At 40.3% G+C, this 21269-nt stretch overlaps 1 pseudogene; it reads left to right on the top strand.

Annotated features, from left to right (window-relative positions):
* Positions 1-8865: 8865 nt before the first annotated feature.
* LOC101277715 (40S ribosomal protein SA-like) lies at positions 8866-9742 on the top strand (annotated as a pseudogene).
* Positions 9743-21269: the final 11527 nt, after the last annotated feature.

The following is a 21269-nucleotide window of genomic DNA, read 5'->3' on the forward strand; positions in this document are numbered from 1 at the left end:
GATTGCTTCTTTCCTCCACAACCATCTCAGTTAGAGTGACTTTTCTCTAAGCTTCATTCCTACAACAAACTCCTGGTTGGTTTCCCCACTTCTCATTTTAGTGTCCTTTAATTTCTTCTTTATCCTGAAGTTACTAATCTTTCAAAAATATAAGCTTACTTTTCTCATTCCTTTGCTCTGTGGCATATTTTATTATTGCTCAGAAATAATTTCTGCCCCTTTCTCCTAGGGTTTCCTTGTGGGAGGATTTTGTTTTCGACTCTGTTGTGATCAGGCTTAGCCATGTGAATTGTTTTGGACTATGAGATGTGAGTAGAAGCTACATGTGCCACTTCTGAAGAGACTTTTAAGAGTTTTTGAGTGACTTTGTCATCACTCTTTTTTCCTTGGCCATATGGGTTACAAGGCTTCTCCTTCAGCTGTGGTCCTGGATTGAAGGAGATACAGAGCAGAGGCCCAGTGGAGCCGTAAAATAGACACTTCATGTGAGCCAAAAAATATGCCATTGTTTTGATAGTCGCTAGCACTTTGGGGCTTGTTTGTTATTATAGCAGAACATTGCTTAGGCTGTCTGACACATGGGCTACCATCTCTGTTAGGTTCCCTGTGCACTTAGGATAGAGTCCATAACAACCTTCAAGATGCTACATAATCTGGCCTCAGCCAACTCCACTGTCCTTATCTCCAACCACATTTCTTACCCCTAAAGATCTCAAAACGCATGGAACACACTTGTTTATTTTTATTTATTTATTTATTTTTTTGCGGTACGTGGGCCTCTTACTGCTGTGGCCTCTCCCATTGCAGAGCACAGGCTCCGGACGCGCAGGCTCAGCGGCCATGGCTCACGGGCCCAGCCGCTCCGCGGCATGTGGGACCCTTCCGGACCGGGGCACGAACCCATGTTCCCTGCATCGGCAGGCAAACTCCCAACCACTGCGCCACCAGGGAAGCCCCACACTTGTTTATTTAATACATTCACCATGATATTCCTGTTGTGAGAAACACTCCTTCCTTCATCATGAGTCAAAATTATTAATTCTTTACGGTTCAGGTTAATTATCGTTTCCTCAGGAAGTGTTCATGACTACCTGCAATGTAAATTCTGTCTCTCCTTTACACAATCACAATTCTTTGTTTTCTAGAGTATTCTTCAAATACCTTTTCTGCTATAAAATAAGTGGACTCAGGAAATTGTGAGGCAGTTACATTGCTATTGTCATTATGCTAAAGAGAAAACCAGGGAACAGATTGTGATGAGGACTTGACTGAGATTAGGGCTTGCTTGAGGTTTACTTTCTCAAATTTGTTGGACTGTATTTCTGGGAAAATATGCACATTGAGTTAAGAATTTATATATTATGTACTTGAAGCCTAATGAATAAATATTAAATACAATTCATTGAAGCACTAATAATTCATTCAGTTTTGAAAATTGAACATTGAATTTCTAAGAAATTACATATAAATAATTAAATCTAATCTTAGCTCCGTAGTAATAGGATGAGTTCCATGCTTCAGAATCCATATTTCTTTTAAAAATAAAATTGAAATCAAGGCCAGCCAAGTCTTGAAATTTTGAATCTCAAAATAGCCACTAGTTCCAGGGGTATGTGGTCCCAGAAGCACAGGATTTGTAATTATTGCATTATTATCATAATCTATCTTCTTCACTTGTCTGTAAACTCTGCAGGGACAGAGGCCATGGTTGTATTATTGTCTCCACAGTGCCAAGGACAGTACCTGACATAGTGTGGAGGCTTAAACAGAATGACAGTAAAGATTTCTTTTTTGTAGAAATACACTATCCACCTAAATTGTCGTGTGCAATTGAGTAGTGGTAATATTTCCATAAAAATACTCAATAATAGCTCTACCTATGAACACCTAAAACCACAGGGTGCTTGGTATTTGTTTAGGAAGATATATTCTCCATTATTTTTATGAAGGTTATTCTCTATGTTGACATTTGGTTTGAGCCAGTAATAGCTACTATTTATTGCATACATTATATGTTAGGCACTGTTGAAAAGTATAATATATTTTATATTATTTAATCTTTACAATAATCTTGCAACAATTATTTTTCTGTTTGATAGATTGACAAACAAACAAACAAAAAACCTCATGACCAGAGAAATTAAGTCGTTTGCCTAAAGCCACATTAGATATCAAGTGGTACGGACTTAGGAAATCAGCTCTATCCAAGTCCAGTATCCTCAACCCTACAATGCCTGCCTCCCCAGAGCTCCAGGGCCAGTCTCTTTGTGTCTGGTATAGATTTCTGACTGATCATTTTGGAAGGTTATAAGTTTCTTATACTTTCCTCATTCAATGCTAAATTGAAACAAGAGATTACATCTGCTTTTTAGTTGAATTTCACTGCACAATGATAAAACTAGAAGTTTAATGATCTTGAAAATGCTAATATTTCATGATAAGGAGCCTATATGGACAGTGTACTTGATACCTTAATTGATACTTTTATCTTATGTGAATATAAAACAGCCAACGTCATTGTATAAACTACCTTCTTCTGTGTAACTTGACAGGATCAATATTCTCTGGGATTCTAAGTTTCAAAGACAACTAAACAGTGGGAAGTTGATAAGTGAGGTGCATTGTTATCACTGAGAAACTCACATTTTATTAGGTCTTTTTCTTGTTAAAAAATTCAGATAGGGACATTTTTAAAGGGATGATACAAGGTGTCAGGATGGGTCAATAAATGAAAACAGACTACGTGGAGTGAATAACTAAACTTCCATTGATTGGTACTCTCTACTTCTCCTAGGAATCCTATCTAGTTTTAGAGAAATTTCCATGTAATTATGTCAGCATTCTTACAAAATACTTTGATTTGCAGTTTATTTTAAAGCACCCCCTCTAAAAATATCATTGTCAGAATACTAATGTCCTAATCCCATTTCCTGCACAAAGACAGACAATAAGAGTCTTCTAGAAGTGCCACTCTAGCAACAGACAATCTACAGAACATCATGACATTGATGTTAGTGCTAACAGGGGTGGGCAAAAGGCAGAAATATTCAGTCCCCCTCTCTTTACAGAATTCCTGGGAACAAGAAGAAGAATATTTAAGGATTCTTTCAAATGCCATTTAATGGAGAAACTATGTCATCCATTCCAGCTATATTTATTGAAAATAATATTATCTTTGTAAAGGACTAACATTTATTATTCATATACTTTGTGTTAGGCACTGTGTTTGGTACTTTACTTTTGATTTTGTTTAATTTCACAGTAACCCTATAAGATAGGGTTATATCTAACCCTATAAGATATGATTGACTCCATTTTACAGTTGAGAAAATTTATGATTTTTAAAGATATCAGTGTCTAAAATCACCCTCCTGGCAAATAATAGAGCCAGAAGGTGAAGTAAGGGTTTCTAACTTCAACTTCTAAATTGCTTCCTACCTAGTGCCTATTATGTGCAGAAGCTTTTCCCAGGCACGCAAGTAACAGCTCCCAAATCGAATGGTTACCAGAATTCCTGGGGTGCTTGTAAGGCATACAGATTCCTTGAAGACATCTTAAGAGTTCTGATCCATAGGTCTGGAATGGACTCTCAGAGCAAAGTATCTTCAGCAAGCATCCTAGGAGTTTCTGATTAGCCAATTCAGAATAACTTCCAGGATGTAAAGGGATATATAAAAGGACTCTACCCTCTAGGTAATTTGATTGTTGCAAAGAATCTAAGCCGCTGACGATGGGAATATACATTCTGAATGTATCTCCTTCTGTAATGCCACACAGTACACTTTATAAATTCTTGATCAATCAGGAGAACAAAGGCATTTATTTGGATAATTACTTGTGTTTTTCAAGATGAGACAAAAGCAAAATTGTTTCAAATGAGTATTCACATAAACCTTTGTACACATTTTAAACTCCAAAATATACAAATTCTCTGTGTAAATTTTAACTTAAACATGTTAAATAGCCATGTATGATACCATCATTACTGTCATATAATCCCAATAGCAAATGTTCTTATAGGATTTAGTGGAAAGGGTTCCGGTTTTATGGTTTTCTTCTATGTCTTTATTCATCTGTTTTTTATTTTACTCGATGTCTATGTGTCCATCTGCTCTGGATTTCCTGAGGCAATGTTGTTATCTCTATGAGGATATTTACTATGAAAATAATACTTAATTAAAGTTCTTAGACCAGTCACTTGTTTTAAGCACTTTAAATATATTAATTCATTTGATCCTCAAAATATCTCTACAAAATAGCTCCTGTTATTATGATCCCCATTTTACACGTAAGGGAACCGAGGCAAAGAGTGACTAAGCGTATACCAGTGATCTTTGCTGCATTTAAAAAGTTGCAGTATCTGCATGTGCAAGAAAAATAATGAAATATCCTATTTCCACCTGGGACCAATAGTATTCTAGGTTCTTCAGCACCGGAGTCCAGCCGAGGAAATTATTTGTTTACCGAGCTGCAGTGTAACTCCCTAGAATATCGCTCCCATAAAGCAGTGGCTTAACATTCTACATTATGTACTTATTAACGTGGGCATTGTGCAAGGGTTTGTTTTCATGGGAAGGAGGCAACATTTAGTATCTACAGTGAAATTAAGCCAAATTAGCAACACTCATAAAATCAAGAAATTCTCAGTAGAATTCTCATCAAGGTATTTACACACGATGACTTGTATTATTTTCTTTGCGGAATTTTATGTATGCTAAGTATGCATAGAGATATGGGATCTGTAGATGATAATTATCACTGTGGCTAACATTTATAGAGCAATTACTATCTGTTCGGCACTGTGCAAATGTTTTTCGTGGATTATTCCGATTAATCCTGGCACATATCTTGATAAGTAGTTTCTTTGTTCCAGTTTTACAGATAAAAACAATTCTAGAGATATACTTAACATGCCTAAGGTCTAATGAAAGAATTGGTGTTTGAATGTAGATGTCTAACTACAGAGACTGCCTTCTTAATCACCATACTCAGACTGAAACCCAGGTCCACAGATGGACCCAAATATTGAATATTGTCCATTGGTGAGTAACTACCTTCCCCCTTCCCCAAAGAAATCACCTACACAACTACAGGAAATGGAAATTTGTCTTTATACTAGTTCAGGTGAAAACATAATAGATGGACTTTTTAATTGACCACAGTTAGGACGGTAACATTTTAAAAAGCTCATGTAATTCTAAGCGGCGCTGATAGTTGGATTTAATTCACAAAACATTTTTAAGCACCCACCAAATGTCCAGCACTGTGCTTGGTGTTAGATTTACAAAATTTTATAAGATGAGGTTGCAGATCTAGGGAACTTAAGAGTTCCACAAGACTGAGAGGGTTTGTCTGGGACTTGGACACCAGATGGTATGGCCTATAAGCACAGAATCAACAAGTTGCTGTGAGTCCAGGATGAGAATCATTAGTTCTGCTGCAATGGAAATGAACCTAGGAGGTTTTCACAGTGGAGATATTATTCAGAGCGGAGTTTTAGAGCTGGGTGAATAGAATTTCACCAGATTGACAAACATGTGGAGGAAGAAATGTGTGATATAATTGGGGATGGTTTGTGCGATGATGTGGTGAGGGGGGCAGTGAGCCTAAAGAGGGCAGACTGGGCTCTCCGGATTATAAAGGAACCAGAGTGCCTTCCCAAAGAGTTTGGATTTTATTCTGTAGGCAGAAAAAATTGTTGTAATCAGGGAGTTATCACTTTTAGGTATGCGTGTCAGATATGATTAGGGCAGTAGCGATGGAGCCAGAAGGGAACAGCTGTGGAGCCGAGGTGGTAGACCTTTGTCCAAGGCACTGAGCACAGAAGGAGGAGGAACAGGTTTGGGGAAAATTAGTTTGCTTTTATATTATGGAATTTGAGGTGCATGCAGGCCACCCAGGTGAGAGATGTTTGATTGGCAGTAGGAAGTGCACGTGATAGGCTGGAACCAGAGGAGAGCCCCTGAGCCATGCCTGGGAGTTGCAAGTCCAGATGCCTGGGAAGCAGCATCCCAGTGCTGCTTTGTGTTGCTCAGATAGCAGCTGGATTAAATACTCAGTTCTACTTGTCACCTTTAGAAGGAAATCTGGAAGATCCTCCAAAGGCAGCTAGATGATGAAGAATCTGGATTCTACCTTACCTGAGATACCCTTAGTCTGGAAAAGAGAGTGCAAAGAGGGAATTATAAATTTCTTTAACTGTTAGCAGGGTTTCGGGAGGCAGATATTTAGGTAGAGAAATGCAGCTCAAAGTCAGTGGTTCCCTCTCACTAAAAGGCAGCACAGGGAGCGGAGGCCACTCAGCTGCCTGGGCTTTCTGCAGTTGGACAAGAGTGAGAGAAAAACGATTACAATTGGGTATGGGGAAGGCAGCTGCCACCAGAGGGCAGCCACACTTTGAGAACCCCAGCCGGCCAAACCGAGCAGCTGTACCTGAGGGTTTTGTCGGGGAAATGCACAGTGTGGTTGCAGATGACCAACACGTGGGTGGGTAGGAGGGTAAGTCAGAATTTAGAGCCTGCAGGTTCCCAGGGTAGCAGGTAATTTGATTCATTTACCTGGCCATTCAGATTTAACCGGTTAATTTCTCTAAATAGGCTTTTGAATTTCCTTTCTCTTGTAAGGGAAGTTTCCCACTCTTTCCAGAACACTGTACACTCAGACTAGATTGAGGTAGTAGCTTCCTTTGTATCTGAAGAGGCTGCTGTGATCTCAGTCACAGACAACTTATGAGTTTTGAGAAAATATTAAACAGTAATGGTGGAGCCTGAAAGATTGATACAGACTCTACCAGTGCAGAGATATTTGTGGATTTTAGTAGTAGCTACTCTTTCTGAAGTGTGACAAGAGATAATAGGGTTTTAACTCTTTAAATCGCACTATGACAATGCTGCAGACTGTGTGATGCTATTTTATTTAACAAATGAGCAAACCAAACCTCAGAGAGACTATCTACCAGCTCCAAGGTATCGCAGACAGAAAATAGCAGGACTGAGGTTTGAGCCCAGATGTGTTTTGCTCTAAAGGCCCTGTTTTTTTTGTTCTGCACAAGGTCTTTATTCTGTTGTCAGAGCTTCTTCCAAGAACATCATGGACAAGGCAGGAAGGAGATATGAAAATGCATCCAGGAAAGCATTGGGGATGTCCTGACATTCTCCAGCTTTGACCCCAGAGCAATGAAAACTTTCTCTGCCGGGAGATAGTGGCAACTCTCTGACCTTTTCCAGAAGGAGTTGGTGCTATGACTGATATTTAGGTGCTGCCATAGTTCATCTGAATCTGCTTGGCAATTAAACCACGTATTTTCCCATGCAATTAAACCACTTTGCATGTGATTTTTTTTTTTTTTTTTTTTTTTTTTTGCGGTACGCGGGCCTCTCACTGCCGTGGCCTCTCCCGCTGCGGAGCACAGGCTCCGGACGCGCAGGCTCAGCGGCCATGGCTCACGGGCCCAGCCGCTCTGCGGCATGTGGGATCCTCCCGGACCGGGGCACGAACCTGTGTCTCCTACATCGGCAGGCGGACTCTCAACCACTGCGCCACCAGGGAAGCCCTGCGTGTGAGTTTTAATAAACCAGGTCATCTCCAGTGAGGGGAGGAAGGAGCTCTCTGGACATCAGGACTAACAGCTAAGTCCCTACGGAGGAGAAAATAGATTAAATCCTCCTCTCAGGAGAAAAGATGGAGCAGAATCTATCCTCTGCCCTCAACTGGCTTGATGACCTGCACCCCACACCACTCAGGGGAATTTGGGAGGGAAACAGACAAAGCTTATGGCCCTTTGACGGCTTGAAAGGGAGCATTGCACTGGAGTCAGGAGATGCCACTGGAGCTCCTCATTTTTCAATTTGGAAGCTACTCTTTCATAGTAATAATAATGATCCCAGTCATAACAGACACCATATCAAAGTTAAATGTAAAGAACATATCCTTTCTACAGTATTGAACTAATGTTAAAGGCGTGATGCTCTCAGTTGAAAACAACCATTTTAAACAGCAATAATAACAAGAAAATAAGCACGTTTTGAGATTCTTCCTTTCCACCCTGTCGGGCACCCCTGCTTGGTGCTGTTTCGGTACATGAACACAACGGCATATGCAGCTCTTCTCTTAGCATAAATGTTTTGGAAGCTGGCGTTGCTAAGCTATGGCCAATTTCAAATGCAAAAATCTACTTCCCCTGGAAAACGTGCTTGCTACAACCTTCATGCCACCTTCGACTATTTGTGTAGTTCCTAAGTGGAATATGTTTGGTTTATGCAAAGCTGAAGGAAAAGGAAAACGGAACAAATATCCAAAAGCACGTTGCTATGTCTTCTTTCTGTACCTTCAAACAATCACACATTTACTCATAAGAGATGCTGAACAAGGTCATCAGATCTAGAGGACAGTATATTTTTTGAGTTGATGATATATTGATCGTATTTTCCTCCACAGAGACTGCATTTTTGAAAAGTAGGAAGTTATGTATTTTTTATTTAAACTCCATGTACATGGCTATGATTTATTTGTATTTTATTAATTAGTTTACACATAAGAGTTGTGTACTGAGTGTCACTTCTATGTCAGGCACAGTGATGGCCAACAGATTCTGATTAGAATCCACTTAGAGTCTTAAGCCCTGGCATATTGTGGTTTTATTGTTCACAATTAGGGAATTTTATGGTACTTTTCTTGGACCCTTTCTTTTGATGCATTGTATTAGTTTCCTATTGCTGCTGTAACAAATTTCAACAAATTTTATGACTTATAACAACACAAACCTATTATCTCACAATTAGAGTTACTGAAATCCAGGTGTCAGCAAGGATGTGTTCCTCCTTTCCGCACTACCCAGCCAGGGGTCCATACAGCGTTGTTCTGGACTCCCATCCTAACTTAAAGGGAAACTTTCACAATGTCCGGAGCCCTTGACGTCCTGCAAGTGAAGGAGGAGGATGTCCTCAAATTCCTTGCAGCAGGAACCCACTTAGGTGGCACCAACTTTGACTTCCAAATGGAACAGTACATCTACAACAGGAAAAGTGATGGCATCTACATCATAAACCTGAAGAGAACCTGGGAGAAGCTTCTGTTGGCAGCTCGTGCCATTGAATTCCCAGCTGATGTCAGTGTCGTATCCTCCAGGAATACTGGCCGGCAAGCTGTGCTGAAGTTTGCTGCTGCCATTGGAGCCACTCCTATTGCTGGCCATTTCACTCCTGGAACCTTCACTAACCAGATCCAGGCAGCCTTCCGGTAGCCAAGACTTCTGGTGGTTACTGATCCCAGGGCTGACCACCAGCCTCTCACAGAGGCCTCTTACGTTAACCTGCCTACCGTCACTCTGTGTAACACAGGCTCTCTGCTGTGCGATGTGGACATTGCCATCCTGTGCAACAACAAGGGAGCTCACTCAGTGGGTCTGATGTGGTGGATGCTCGCCTGGGAAGTTCTGCACATGCGTGGAACCATCTCCTGTGAACACCCTTGGGAGGTTATGCCTGATCTCTACTTCTACAGAGATCCTGAAGAGATTGAAAAGGAATAACAGGCAGCAGCTGGGAAAGCTGTGGCCAAGGAGGAATTTCAGGGTGAATGGACCGCTCCTGAGTTCACTGCTACTCACCCTAAGGTGGCGGACTGGTCCGAAGGTGTGCAGGTGCCCTCTGTGCCTACTCAGCAGTTCCCCACTGAAGACTGGTCTGCAGCTCCCACTGCTCAGGCCACTGAATGGGTAGGAGCAACCACTGAGTCATCTTAAGCTGTTCTTCCACAAACTCTTCAAATGGAAATAGGTTGACGGAAAACGAACCGTTTCTTAAAAAAAAAAAAAAAAAAAGTTTCCTTCTGGAGGTTCTAGGAGAGAATCAAGTCCTTGCATTCTCTTTGCTGATGGTCCCTTCCCTCATTTTCAAAGCCAACTGGGTAGCATCTTCAAATCTCTCTATTTCTCTCCTCTCTCACTCTCTCTCTCCCCCCTCCTCCCCTGCCCCCCGCCTCCATCTTCACATCTTCTCTGACTCTCTTGCTTCCCTCTTATAAGCAGCCTTATGATTACATTGGGTCCACCCAGATAATCCAGGGTAATAATCTTGCCAAATCACATTTGCAGTCTCTTGAGCATGTAAGGCAACATCTACACAGGTTCTGGGGATTACGATATAGACTTCTATGTGTGTGTGTGGTGTTCGGGGGGGGCGTTATCCCACCTACCACATTCGCATATTGAACTCATCTCCTAGCTAAAATTCCTCTGCTTACGCTGTGTACTTTAAAAAATGAAGTGTTTTTGAAACATTTTCCCAAAAAAATGACATGAAGAAATTTACACCCTTTTTGGGTCTTCACATAGAATGTAGCACCAATCCTCTGGATGCCAGGGCAGATCTCCTAGGAAGTGAATTTCTAAGTGTTGCAGAAGGAAACTGTTCACTGAGTCCAAATTTTCTTAGCACAGCACCCCGAAAAGTTCAGTTTCTCTAGCTAAAGGTAAAAGCTCTCTGAGTTCTACTGGATGGTACTCTGGGGAATATTTTTGTGTGCTGAACACAATTAAAGTTATAATTCTTTTATTGCATTTATGCATATTAAAATAGAATGTCAACTTAATATTTTGACTCTTAATAAGTTTTCCCCAAAAGGAGATCATTACTCACAGTTCACACAGTGTGAAAGCCATGAATGTGTGCCTCGGTAGCCTGAGATTTACTGTGACTCTATTTCTGTACTGAATGCAAATTCATTTAAAAATATATTCATTCCCCTATTCTCCCTGCATGGAGGTTTACGAACGAATAAATGGCGGGTTAGCAGTTCTAAGAATGCTGGGGCAGGGTCATAAGGACTTTTATGCCTGCTGGAAAGATCCTTTGGGGCAAGAGAGGTCTATTAGCCCATTCCATGTTTCCCAAGCTGAGGGAGAAGCCAGAGGGCCACATTCTGAGCTGAGAGGTTTTGAAACTTTGCTTTCCTTGGCCCTACAAAGCGTAAGCTTTCTGATATTTCTCTCTCTTAAGCTATTTAATGAGAAGGAAGAGAGACATTTTCCCCAGTGTTGAGTGGAAAGGAAGAGTAGATGAGAAGGTATGGCTGGAGGATTTCTAAACCCACAACTACACCCCAGTTTACTCCAAAGATGGAGACACTGTAGCATGAACAGCTGAAGTAGGGTTTTGCTCTTCATTGAAGGTATTTTCTGCAAAGTTTTGGAAGAGTTATGAACTAGTGGGAAGAAACCACATATATAGGCCTTGATACACACACACACATATTTAGATTAATAAGTTCGTGTTTTAATTAGCCAATGATACAGTGCCATATTATGAATAAACTGGCCATCAGGGATGAAGGAATGGAGTGAGGAAGAGGTTTCCTGGGCCTCAGAGACTCTGATAGGAGCCCAAAGCTGTTGATACTAGTGTTTGTGCAAGAAACGGTTTCATGAGATCAAGAGAACTCAACTCTTGCTGTGGCGTAGTCCTATACGCTTATATTATCATTCAGGAAGAATATACCTTACATTTGACAGAAGGTTTTCAAACATCAGGACATCCGTGTTCTTGATCCAAATTCAGTGTCAGCAAAGATTGCGTCATCGCCTCTCACTGGCAGTTGTTCCTTTACTTTATAATACTTTTTATATTAGTTATCCTTTGGGGGCGACATGATGAACTTCAGATCTTTTATTGGCTTAGTGTTTTGTTTTTTTTTAATATTTATTTGGGCTGCTCCTGGTCTTAGTTGCGACATGTGGGATCTTTGTTGCTGCATGCAGGATCTTTAGTTCCGGCATGTGAACTCTTAGTTGTGGCATGTGGACTTCTTAGTTGCGGCATGTGGACTCCTTGTTGCGGCATGCAGACTTCTTAGTTGCAGCATGCGGACTCTTGTGGCATGCATGTAGGATCTAGTTCCCCAATCAGGGATCGAACCCGGGCCCCCTGCATTGGGAGTGTGAAGTCTTACCCACTGGACCACCAGGGAAGTCCCTCAATGTTTTTTCTTTTTTTTTAATAGATCTTTATTGGAGTATGATTGCTTCACAGTACTGTGTTAGTTTCTGTTGTACACCAAAGTGAATCATCCATATGCATACATATATCCCCATATCCCCTCCCTCTTGAGCCTCCCTCCCACCCTCCCTATCCCACCCCTCTAGGTCGTTGCAAAGCACTGAGCTGATCATGATCACCCTGTGCTATGCAGCTGCTTCCCACTAGCTATCTATTTTACGTTTGGTAGTGTATATATGTCCATGCCACTCTCTCACTTCGTCCCAGCTTCCCCCACCCCACCACATCCTCAAGTCCATTCTCTATGTCTATGTCTTTATTCCTGCCCTGCCACTAGGTTCATCAGTACCATGTTTTTATTTTAGATTCCATATATATGTGCTAGCATACGGTATTTGTTTTTCTCTTTCTTACTTCACTCGGTATGACAGACTCTAGGTCCATCCACCTCACTACAGATAACTCAATTTCGTTCCTTTCTTTGGCTGAGTAATATTCCATTGTATATATGTGCCACATCTTCTTTATCCATTCATCTGTCGATGGACATTTAGGTTGCTTCCATGTTCTGGCTATTGTAAATAGTGCTGCAATGAACATTGTGGTACATGACTCATTTTGAACTATGGTTTTCTCAGGGTATATGCCCAGTAGTGGGATTGCTGGGTCATATGGTAGTTCTATTTTTAGTTTTTTAAGGAACCTCCATACTGTTCTCCATAGTGGTTGTATCAATTTACATTCCCACCTACAGTGCAGGAGGGTTTCCTTTTCACAACACCCTTTCCATCATTTGTTGTTTCTAGATTTTTTGATAATGGCCATTCTGACTGGTGTGAGGTGATACCTCATTGTAGTTTTGATGTGCATTTCTCTAATACTTAGTGATGTTGAGCATCTTTTCATGTGTCTCTTGGCCATCTGTATGTCTTCTTTGGTGAAATGTCTATTTAGGTCTTCCACCCATTTCTTAATTGAATTGTTTGTTTTTTTGATATTCAGCTCAATGAACTATTTGTATATTTTGGAGATTAATCCTTTGTCTACTGTTTCATTTGCAAATGTATTCTCCCATTCGGAGGGTTGTCTTTTCCTCTTGTTTGTGGCTTCCTTTGCTGTGCAAAAAGCTTTAAAATTTAATTAGGTCCCTTTTGTTTTTATTTTCATTACTCTAGGGGGTGGGTCAAAAAAGATCTTGCTGTGGTTTATGTCGAAGGGTGTTTTTCCTATGTTTTCCTGTAAGAGTTTTATAGTGTCTGGTCTTACATTTAGGTCTTTAATCCATTTGAGTTTATTTTTGTGTATGGTGGTAGGGAATGTTCTAATTTCATTCTTTTACATGTACCTGTCCAGTTTTCCCAGCACCACTTACTGAAGAGGCTGTCTTTTCTCCATTGTATGTTCTTTCCTCTTTTGTTGTAAATTAGGTGATCAATGTGTGTGGGTCTATCTCTGGGTACTCTATCCTGTACCATTGATCTATGCCAGTACCATACTGTCTTGATTACTGTAGCTTTGTAGTATACTCTCAGGTCAGGGAGTCTCATTCCTCCAGCTCAATTTTTCTTTCTCAAGATTGCTTTGGCTATTCGGGGTCTTCTGTGTTTCCATGCGAATTGTAAAACTTTTTGTTCTAAATCTGTGAAGAATGCCATTGGTAGTTTGATAGGGATTGCGTTGAATCTGTAGATTGCTTTGGGTAGTATAATCATTTTCACAATGTTGATTCTTCCAATCCAAGAACATGGTATATTTCTCCATCTGTTTATGTCATCTTTGATTTCTTTCATCAGTGTTTTATAGTTTTCTGAGTACAAGTCTTTTGCCTCCTTAGGTCGGTTTATTTCTAGGTATTTTATTCTTTTTGTTGTGATGGTAAATGGGAGTATTTCCTTAATTTCTTTCTGATTTTTTGTTGTTAGTGTATAAGAATGCCAGAGATTTCTGTGCATTAATTTTGTATCCTGCAACGTTACCAAATTCATTGATTAGTGCTAGTAGTTTTCTTGTGGCATCTTTAGGATTTTCTATATATATTATCATGTCGTCTGCAAACAGTGACAGTTTTATTTCTTCTTTTACAATTTGTATTCCTTTTATTTCTTTTTCTTCTCTGATTGCTGTGGCTAGAACTTCCAAAACTATATTGAATAATAGTGGCAAGAGTGGACATCCTTGTCTTATTCCTGATCTTGGAGGAAATGCTTTCAGTTTTTCATCATTGAGTATGATGTTTGCTGTGGGTTTATCATATATGGCCTTTATTATATTGAGGTAGGTTCCCTCTATGCCCACTTTCTGGAGAGATTTTATCATAAATGGGTGTTGAATTTTATCAAAAGCTTTTTCTGCACCTATTGAGATTATCATATTGTTTTTATTCCATCATTTGTTAATATGTTGTATCACATTGATTGATTTGCGTATATTGAAGAATCCTTACATCCCTGGGATAAATCCCACTTGATCATGTTGTATGATCCTTTTAATATCTTGCTGGATTCTTTTTGCTAGTATTTTGTTTAAGATTTTTGCATCTATTTTCATCCGTGATATTGGTCTATAATTTTCCTTTTTTGTGATATCTTTTTCTGGTTTTGGTATCAGGGTGATTGTCACTTTGTAGAATGAATTTGGGAATGTTACTCCCTCTGCAGTTTTTTGGAAGAGTTTGAGAAGGAGCAGTGTTAGCTCTTCTCTAAATGTTTGGTAGAATTCACCTGTGAAGCCATCTGGTCCTGGACTTCTGTCTGTTGGAAGATTTTTAATTACAGTTTCAATTTCATTACTTGTGATAGGTCTGTTTATTTTTTCTAATTCTTCCTGGTTCAGTCTTGGAAAATTGGACCTTTCCAAGAATTTATCAACTTCTTGGTGTTGTCCATTTTATTGGCGTATGTTTATTTGTAGTAGTCTCTTATATTCCTTTGTATTGCTGTGGTGTCAGTTGTAATTTCTCCTTTTTCATTTCTAATTTTATTGATTTGCATCATCTCCCTTTTTTTTTTCTTGATGAGTCTGGCTAAGGGTTTATCAATTTTGTTTATCTTCTGAGTCTGGCTAAGGGTTTATCAATTTTGTTTATCTTCTCAAAGAACCAACGTTTAGTTTTATTGATCTTTGCTATTGTTTTCTTTGTTTCTATTTCATTTATTTCTGCTGTGATATTTATGACTTCTTTCCTTCTACTGACTTCGGGTTTTCTTTGTTCTTCATTCTCTAGTTGCTTTAGGTGTAGGGTTAGATTGTTTATTTGAGATTTTTCTTGTTTCTTGAGGTGAGATTGAATTTCTATAAACTTGCCTCTTAGAACTGCTTTTGCTGCCTCCCATAGGTTTTGGGTTGTTGAGTTTTTGTTGTCATTTGTTTCTATGTATTTTTTTATTTCTTCTTTGATTTCTTCAGTGATTTCTTGGTTATTTAGTAGCGTCCTGTTAGCCTCCATGTATTTGTGTTTTTTTTTCAGTTTTTTTCCCGTAATTGATTTCCAGTCTCATAGCATTGTGGTCAGAAAACATGCTTGATACTATTTCAGTTTTCTTAAATTTTCTGATGCTTGAGTTGTGACCCAAAATGTGATCTATCCTGGAGAATGTTCCATGTGCACTTGAGAAGAAAGTGTATTCTGTGACTTTCAGACGGAATGTTCTATGAATATCAATTAAATCTGTCTGTCTATTATAAAGCTTGTGTTTCCTTTTATTTTCTGTTGGGATGATCTGTCCATTGCTGTAAGTGGGGTGTTAATGTCTCCTACTATTATTGTGTTACTGTTGATTTCCCCTTTCATGGTTTTTAGTATTTGCTTTATGTATTGAGGTGCTTCCACGTTGGGTGCATAAACATTTATAATTGTTAAGTCTTCTTCTTGGATTGATCCCTTGATCATTATGTAGTGTCCTTATCTCTTGTAACACTATTTTAAAGTCTATTTTATCTGATACAAGTATTGCTATTCCAGCTTTCTTTTGATTTCCATTTGCATGGAATATCTTTTTCCATCCCTTCTCTTTCAGTCTGTATGTGTCCCTAGGTCTGAAGTGGGTCTCTTGTAGACAGCATATATACGGGTCTTGTTTTTGTATCCATTCAGCCTGTCTGTGTCTTTTGGTTGGGGCATTTAATTAATTTATATTTAAGGTTATTATCAATATGTATGTGCCTATTACCATGTTCTTAATTGTTTTGGGGTTGTTTTTGTGGGTCTTTTTCTTCTCTTGTGTTTCCTGCCTAGAGAAGTTTCTTTAGCATTTGTTGTAAAGCTGGTTTGGTGGTGCTGAATTTTTTTAGCCTTTGCTTGTCTGAAAAGCTTTTGATTTCTCCATTGAATCTGAATGAGATCCTTGGTGGGTGGAGTAATCTTGGTTGTAGGTTTTTCTCTTTCATCACTTTAAGTATGTCCTGCCACTCCCTTCTGGCCTGCAGTTTCTGCTGAAAAATCAGCTGATAACCTTATGGGGATTCCTTTGTATTATTTTTTGTTTTTCCCTTGCTGCTTTTAAATTTTTTTCTTTGAATTTAATTTTTGTTAGTTTGATTAATATGTGTCTTGGTGTGTTTCTCCTAGGGTTTATCCTGTATGGGACTCTCTGTGCTTCCTGGACTTGTGTGACTATTTCCTTTCCCATGTTAGGGAATTTTTCCACTGTAATCTCTTCAAATATTTTCTCAGACCCTTTCTTTTTCTCTTCTTCTGAGACCACTATAATTCGAATGTTGGTGCATTTAGTGTTGTCCCAGACCTCTCTGAGATTATCTTCAATTCTTTTCATTCTTTTTCTTTATTCTGCTCCTCAGCAGTTATTTCCACCATTTTGCCTTCAAGCTCACTTATTCGTTCTTCTGCCTCAGTTATTCTGTTACCGATTCCTTCTAGTGTAATTTTCATTTCACTTATTGTGTTGTTCATCTCTGTTTGCTCTTTAGTTCTTCTAGATCTTTGTTAAATATTTCTTGTATTTTCTCAATCCGTGCCTCCATTCTATTTCCAAGATTCTGGATCATCTTTACTATCATTACTGTGATTTTTTTTTCAGGTAGATTGCCTATTTCCCCTTCATTTATTTGGTCTTGTAGGATTTTACCTTGCTCCTTCATCTGTGACATAGTTATTGCCATGTCATTTTTCTTTTTTTTGATGAGTGTGATTGTTTTCCTATGTTACTGGTTGTTTGGCCTGAAGTTTCCAACACTGGTGCCGAGTTGAGGACCTCTGTGAGACCTCACTCCGATGAACATTCCCTGGGGTCTGAGTTTTCTGTTAATCCAGTTGTTCAGATTTGGAGCTCTCACTGCAGGATCTTTGGCCTGACCCCCGGCTTGTGATCCAAGATCCTGTAAGCCACGTGGGGTGGCAAAAAAAAAAATAAAAAAGAGAAGGAAGAATAACAAAGTGACAAATAAAATTAGACTAGGAGACTAACAGATATGTTAGAAAGAATATAAAAATAAAAATATAGATGAAACAGCAACTGGAAGGTAAAACAGAACACAATAGTAAAAAAGAGGAGGAGAAAAAAAAAGGCGGAAAAGGCCTTGGCTGTGGAGGGCGGGGCTTAAACAGGGGAGGGGCTTGGGCAGTGGGCAGGGCCTATGCTTAGCACCCACAGGGCTGGGAAAGGCCCTGGGAGTTGTGGGGCATGGGGCTTAGGCTCAACAGAACTGATGGGTCCCAGGTGTGCCTCCTGCCTCTGTTCTCAGAGGGCAGGGGACCCCACCTAGGAGCCCAGCAGGCTTCCCAGGCTGAGTGGGCAGGGTAAACATCCTCCGCTCCTCTACTGCTCCTCTGGTCCTGGAGGGCCCCTCCCACCCATATCTCCTGTTCTCCTCCTGGTCTCCCTCCTATGCCCCCAGGACCCATGCAGCCTGGAGGGGATTTTGGAGGGCAGGGGACCAGCCTGGGAGCTCAGTAAATTTCCCGGGGTCGAGTGAGCAGGTGCAACGCCCTCTGCTCCTCTTCCACTCCTCTGGTCCTGGAGGGCCCCTCCCACCTGCCTCTCCTGTTCTCCCCCCAGTCTCCCTCCTATGTCCCCACGACCAAGTGGCCCGGGGGTGGGGCTCTGAGAGTGTGGGACCCAGCCCAACTGGGCAGGGGAAATACTGAGTGTGCTCCCCCTTGATCTGAGCCCCAGAGGGTCCCTTCATGTGTGTGAACCCCTCCCCCCTCAGCCACCCCTCAGGGGCGCTGGTCCTATCTGGCCTCCACTTCTCCTCCCCCCACATCTTACCAGTTAGCTTGGGGGGTTCTTCCTGTCTCCTTGGGCATTGAGGTCTCCCACCAGCATCTGGCAGTTACCCTAGTTGTGGGGAGATGCGAACCCCGCATCTTCCCACACCACTGTCTTGACTCCTCAGATGTCCCTCAGTGTTTCTAATTGACAGCAATCTTTGTTTCTCTTTTGATGCTCAAATTGTCATAGTTCGAGAAGTAGGAGCCCCATCAAGTCCATTCTTGTAGTCATTTTCGTACATCTTTAAAAGTTAACCTTGCTTTCTAATATCAGCAAACTATTCCAAGACGGTCTTGAGTTCCCCTGCACTGAACGTGGACTCAGTGGCTCTCTAAAGTGCCCTGATTATCTTTGGTGGAGAATAATGTTAAAGACCAGACTCTGTATACTAGTGCTGCAGACTATATTGTTTCACAGGAGAACTGGCAGTAGATCCGAGTGACAAAAGAAAAGGGGCAGTTTACATCAGTGAAATAATTAGAAGAATCTCCAATTCCACAAAAAGGTCATTATTTCAATTTTGGTCTTTTACTAAGGTTATTTTCCCCTTTCTCTGGTATGAGAGCTTCCTCATCTAAAATCCCCCCTCTCTTTTTATACCAACTTTAATAATAGTTTATAACTCTAGTTTGATAGTCATAGTTTGATATAACAGTTACACATTATCATACCAAACCATATGTATTTAAAGTGAAGATTTGACCCCAGATTTAGAATCTCTCAATTTTCCTTTTCACTCTTTTTTTTTTTTGTGGTATGTGGGCCTCTCACTGTTGTGGCCTCTCCCGTTGCAGAGCACAGGCTCTGGACGCACAGGCTCAGCGGCCATGGCTCACGGGCCCAGCCGCTCCGCGGCATGTGGGATCTTCCCGGACCGGGGCACGAACCCGTATCCCCTGCATCGGCAGGCAGACTCTCAACCACTGCGCCACCAGGGAAGCCCTCCTTTTCACTCTTGGTCCAAGCATCTTTAATGGATGCAGGTCAAAATCATCTAAAATTAACCTCACCAAATTTCTGAAAACAGGAAAAAAAAAAAAAAGAACTTCTAATTTCCTTCTGGAGCAACATTTACAAAATAAATAATTCAGAATACACTGAGATACAGGATCCACATAAAATTATGTATAATCGTTGAAGGATAATAATAAAGGGTATAATGTAGGCAAATATAATCTTTTGTAGTTCTATTTAAGTTTCACTTTTACTACTCTGTAAGAACTATTTTTCTATTTCTCTTATAATGTTTTTTTTAAATTTATTTTAATTTATTTTATTTTTGGCTGAACTGGGTCTTTGTTGCTGCGTGCAGGCTTTCTCTATTTGCAGTGAGCGGGGGCTACTCTTCATTGCGGTACACGGGCTTCTCATTGCGGTGGCTTTTTGTTGTAGAGCAGGGGCTCCAGGCACGCGGGCTTCAGCAGTTGTGGCACATGGGCTCAGTAGTTGTGGCACACAGTCTTAGTTGCTCCGCGGCATGTGGGATCTTCCTGGACCAGGGCTCGAACCCGTATCCCCTGCATTGGCAGGCAGATTCTTAACCACTGCACCACCAGGGAAGCCCAATTCCTCTTACAATGTTTGTATGATGTTTATTTCTGCTTTTAAAAAGACATTCAGATAAACGTAGATATTCATTATTTAAATATTCTAATGAGTTAACTTTCCCAAATCTAATTATAGTAGCAGAATAAATGAACAACATGATAATAAAAATTATGAAGCATTTTAACCAAAAATTTTATGTGTAACAGCTTTTGAAGGGCTATTTAACTGCTTAGACACACGTGTACATGCACATCCTCACACAGAAGCAATGTAGATCTCACATCGGCACATCTAGATTGCAACATACTTCACATGTATTTTTATGTTTTCATTACACTTACATATTTCTTTATTTCAAGTTAGGAAGTGGTCTACTTGAGGTCCAGTAATTTCCCTCATGTAGGTTTCATTTTCACCAAAATACAAATGGGCCAACCAGACTTCCAGTTTGCTGCTTATGATTATATTGATGTCTGTTCCTGTGTTTGTGTATTTCCACTGTTCTACCTTATTCCATTGTTTGACTGTATTGCAGTTTCTGTGTTCTACTAACGAACACTTATGCAGTTCTCCATTTTTCTATTACAGACACTGCTGCAATGACCATTCTAATACTTGACTCCTGAGACAAAAAAACGTAAAAGTTTATCTAGATTATATTCTTGGGTCTTATATTTATTTTCAAATTTACTAGAAAATCTCAAATTGCTTTCTAAAGTAGTTGTACCACTTTGCAAGTTTATTTAAACACTATCATTGTGGTTTTAATTTTAATTTTCCTGACTGCCAGTGAGCTTGAGTAGCATTTCAAATGATTTTTTTTTTTTTTTGGCCAGTCATATTTCCTACTTTGTGAAATACCTGTTGGCACCTGTTGCCAATTTTTCTATTGGGTTATCTGTCCTTTTTTATTGATAGTAATTAATTCTTAACTGCCCATGGATGTCTCCAGCAGAGACCTCCAACACTACCGGAAAGATCTAAACTGCATCAAATGCACTAGAATTCATTGCCATCCCACTAGTAGACTCTGCTACTCTCCTTTCCTCAAAAGGCCTCTTGTCTCCTTAGTTGAGAAGTCTGGGAAGCCCAGGTCCTTCCTCCCATCAGTCTTGGGGAAGAACTTAGTAGATATTCTTTGTCAGGGATTAAGCACCCTCATAGATCCTTAGTCTAAGCCTAGCATATTTCCTTCCTGACTCTGGATCTTCTTTTATTTCTAGCAAAATGGGGGAAATCTTCCTTTTGACAGGGACTTGTTTGATTCTCATCCACCTCTGTCTCGTTGCCTCTTTCAGTTTAACAGAATTTGTTCTGGGCATTGTGACTACTTCCAGTGCAGGCCGTGGGGCCATGCCTCCACTTGTGGCCACTCATGCCTCTGTCTCTGAGTGCAAAGCTGTTCCCATACTCTCCTCCTCTCCCACGTACCAGGTACTGCTATATCCTGTGAAGTCCTTCACAAGATGGCAGTCTTCTTCTTCTCAACTCCTAATTT

Source organism: Orcinus orca, chromosome 13 (assembly GCF_937001465.1).
Source record: "Orcinus orca chromosome 13, mOrcOrc1.1, whole genome shotgun sequence".
In the NCBI taxonomy this organism is placed as follows: domain Eukaryota; kingdom Metazoa; phylum Chordata; class Mammalia; order Artiodactyla; family Delphinidae; genus Orcinus; species Orcinus orca.